Source organism: Crassostrea angulata, chromosome 2 (genome assembly GCF_025612915.1).
Source record: "Crassostrea angulata isolate pt1a10 chromosome 2, ASM2561291v2, whole genome shotgun sequence".
NCBI classification, from domain to species: Eukaryota; Metazoa; Mollusca; class Bivalvia; order Ostreida; family Ostreidae; genus Magallana; species Magallana angulata.
In genome coordinates this window covers 38,544,532-38,549,231 of record NC_069112.1, presented here as the reverse complement: position 1 = coordinate 38,549,231, position 4,700 = coordinate 38,544,532, and positions in this window count along the sequence as shown.

The window sequence follows — 4,700 nt, the reverse complement described above, 5'->3', positions numbered from 1 at the left end:
CACACTATCATCTAAAGCAGATAGTCTAGAGATCTCTCTTCAAAAGACGACCTTGTTTGCAAGTATTGCAATTATGAGTGGAAAGTCAAACAGGATAGTTACAAACATAAAAAAAAGTGTCTTTGACCTGTATTGTATGAATGATTGCGAAAAAAGTACTGTTCCGATTTAAAGTGTGAATGCCATCCTTCATTTCTTAAGGACACCCAAGGGTGAATATGAATCAAAGAACAACTTTATTAAGGATACTTTGTCGTACACACATAATGACTCGATCAGTTCAAACTTGTGTCCTAACTGCTAGATAGCTATGCTTACCACATGCGGAGTTTTTCGAAACAAGATGATAAAGGACACCAGAGAGAACAAGAAACTCCTTCTGCAGTTGATGAATAACTATGGACAGTTTTGTTTCATCTCCCTGCTTTGTGATTAGGAATTACATTTTAACTTTGTATTATAACTTGTTTGCACCAAATATAATGCTGTCAATTTAAAGCTATACACGATATAATTTTTGTCAATTATGAATGACAGTGAAAACACATGTATTTGTTTACTTTAAAAAGTTACTTTTATTATGTAAATTGCAATTGTGAATTCTATCTGGTTACAAAGATAAAGATTTTTAATTGTTTATTTTCCTGTCAGGAAAGTATTGCCTTTTTATAACAATTGATGAAGGAAGAGCGAAACTGACCTCATTGTGCATATCCGCGGGAAATCAGGTGGCCCTTATTGTTTGTCTAATTTCATATCAGTCTTGATTTTCAATATGCTTAAAAGCTGTTCACAATTAAATTAATTAAGAATTGAATCATTATTTTTTAAAAGATGTGGTTTCATAACTGCAACGGTGTGTGCATACAAATCGAAAAACGCGGGCTAGCGCGTTATGAAAATTTGTTTGCACACATCGTTGCAGTTATCAGACCACATCTTTCAAAAAATAATTATTCAATGCTTATATTTACGTTTTATAACATTTATTCCCTTTCCGCAATTTTTTTTTAAATATTTGCCTTATTCAACGAGTAATACGCAATTTACGAAAGAACTATTGGAACAGCCGAATTATTCTGACAAAAATAGCGTACAGCGATTTAAATTCTGATAACACAGTTTTATTTTTCATGCTGTAATTTGATGAATTTTTTTTTGGTATACTAAGAAATTAATCAGTTTAATTCATTTAACTGTTGAAATAGTAATTACACCAATGAAATATTAATCAGCTTAAAGGCCGAACATTTTACAAACGCCCCCTTTTTTACCTGTACAAACTTCAAAATGATGCCGCTTGTCAATCAAGTTTGAAACAATAGCACCCAGTTTGATTGACGTGATTGTCCGAGCGTGATCTTGCCAGGTCCGCGGTTTTCTGTTTAATAGCAATTAACAACGCGATCTTTGATATCTTCCGTCATGTATTAAAAAGGGGGGATTGAAAATTGATTTTTAAACATTACCAGTATTATGAAAAATAATTATTCAGTGATTAAAAATACGCACAATTTATATTTGAATTATGTTGAATGTGTGTGAGCTAATAAATTCCACGAAAATGCATGGACAGCTCCAAAACATATAAAATTTTCTTTTTACAACAAACGTACAATGTGCCACTAAAGCTATATTTACTGGTAATTCACTCAGTTGGAAGTTGGTGCATGTAAACGTCTTTCAATGGAAAACGAACTCCATTAATTGTCGACGTATAATGGCTGTCTTTACATTCCACATTCTTACTGATCGTGTGGTTTTCTTATACTATTATAATTGTTAAAACTAACTTTTTAAACATGCAATGTCAAGTGCTAAGCACAATGTACTGAGTTATACTTTTATAGCAGAACTAATTTACTGCATTTTTTCAATTGTGCTTTACACACGTGTGCTTAGAGAAAATTCGGACGACAATACCATTTCCGTATAAAATCGCTTCGTATGGTCATTAGAACAATAAGATATTTAAACTAAGACCAATTCTGACTAATTCTTTATTTCCTGTGTATTAATTTGCCTCCTGTGTATAGTGATTAGCAGCGTTCACGACCGCAGGTAGACTGTAAGCCCCGGAGGCTTTCACACCTCTAATAATTAAGCCCCGCCCTCACCTGAGATTTACCACCCGGTAAAAATGTTCGGCCTTTAAGTATAATATAAGGTCGTATATGTAATCAGGTTTGAAGTCGCGAGGAGAGTCAGTCAGTCAAGAAATACAGAAGGAAGATTGTATTCATACGCAGCAGATTTGGTTATTGGGTCTTCTGTGATATGCGTAATTATCAATCAATGCAATTTAAAGCTGAACACCACTCGTAAATAGTGCCTATTTACGAGCGGTGTTCAGCTTTAATAGGGGAAAAGAAAGTTAATGTATTTATATTGAAATACATTATGTATTTTGTGTGTAATACGCTGGTCATACACGATACCCGCACTTTTGCATGTATAAATAGGATAACACTCACGAACTAAAAATTAATTGCCCTTCTAGGAAAAACATAGGCCTACGTACGTCATTGTTCAAAGAAGTTATATATACATGTACTTTTTTTCATTTTGTTTGTACTCGTATATCGAACACATTTATGCTTTACTGAATATAATAACGTGAAACAATTACAATTATGATGTTGATCCTTCGCCAATGTTTGTATGATAGTATCATAAGGTGTATTTGACACCTAATCAGAAATATTTTAATATAGAATTTTTTCCTATTTTCTAAATATTGTATCTTTTTTATTGTAATGGTGTTTCAAACTATTTCTAGAACAAAATGCCTAAAAAGAAACGAAGATCTTTTGTCACCACAAACCCTATTTCGCACATGGAAATATTTTCTATCTTAGTAAATATTCACACTTAAGACGGCTCTGAGCAAAATACCTATCTACTTAAGGTCAAACAAATTTTACATAAGAAATCACTTTTCAATTAGAAATTTCCTTTGATGTTTGATCTACTCAATTAGTGTCAGGTAATCGGAATAAACATCTTCGTCTGTACCCACGCTATACCTACCTTTTTGTCAAGAGGCCCTCGCAAGGGAATTCTTTCTTATTTTTTTAATATGATAAATAATTTACCTGTAATGTACCTCACCTGGTCTAAGTCGATTTTTGTTCCAAGAACCCAGCGCGCAACTTCATGCTGGATCTTCGAGGAATAAATATCATTGCCTTATATCAACTCAATTATCATTACAGAAAACCAAACAGTTAACCTACCAAAAATGCACGAACGTTTCTCGTGACAATAGACTACATTTGGCTTTCCGTATCACGTGATAGTTTTATATTTATGAGGAGGCATTACTTTCCTGGCCTGAAAATAAATATTTTTTTTGTTTGATATTTTTGTTACGTGATCGAATTGAGCATTATAATTAACAGCATAAAGTTAACTTTTATAAGTAATCAAACACATGCATTTTCCCCGTTAATTTTCAAAACTGACGCATATTGTAGCGTGCATAGCTTTAAACTTTATTTATGAATAGAAAATAAACTCGCATCGATGTAAAGTATTCTTTGTTATATTTTTTTGTTTCTTAAAAAAAAAGTACATTAATTGTGATATACATGTATATCTAAATAACTTCAAAGTTTAAATTGTAATTTGCATGATCATTGGTAACTTTGGTGTGCATTAAATAAAAGTCATAGTATACCCTACTATGACTATGACCTATGGTCCTCTTGTTTGTTCTGATCGTCTTTGTAAAGACAAGGAAGGCCCATTTTAATTAGTCCTAACCGTTCCCGCTTACATGTTTTTTGTCGTTTAATATTTTTGTAATAATATGCGTTTGCAGTTGTTTTGTGCTTGAATATTATATTTCTCAATGAATTCATTGGACATGGATCCAAAGGCCAATTAACAATTTCTACATAGTTATAAAGTTACAATTATAAAACATGTCGCTTTATTTGATATGCAACTTAGAAATCACAGGTAGACGTTAGAGTATAAAATTGTGACCTAAAAAGTATAATTACATATATTGCTACATTTCATTAAATAAATTCCATTTTGCTTAATTTGTGGCATTGGTTTGGAGATTGTTGTTCTGAAACAACAAAGTGTGTATACAGTTGACTTTTCTGGAAATATTGAAATATTTTGTCTTGTAATTTAAGTATATTAATTTCTGTCAGTTGAATTAATCACACTAATAACAATCTTAATTTTGTATTCTTTGTCTTTTATAGGATGAGGTCAAAAAGAATGTCAGCTGCCCAGAAAGCAGCCAAAGCAAAACAGAGGAGAGAAGCAAAGTCAGAGACTGAGAAGTTATTGAGTTTGGTGGGTGACTCGTTAAAAAACCCAGAAAACCCTTGTTCCTTTTCAGGAACAGAGGCCAAATCTAACGAAGTTAGTGGCCAGAGGCTAGTCAAGTCCTCTTTAAAAAAGCTTGACACAAAAACAAGAACAAAAACAAGAACTGAAACAAGAACAAAAACAAGAACTGAAACAAAAACTGAAACAAGAACAAAACTGAACAATGAAACAAAAACAAAACTGAACAATGAAACAAGAACAAAAACAAGAACTGAAACAAGAACTGAAACAAGAGCAAAACTGAACAATGAAACAAGAACAAAACTGAACAATGAAGCTAAAACAAGAACAAAACTGAACAATGAAACTGAAACGAAACTAAACTATGAAACTGAAACAAGAACAAAACT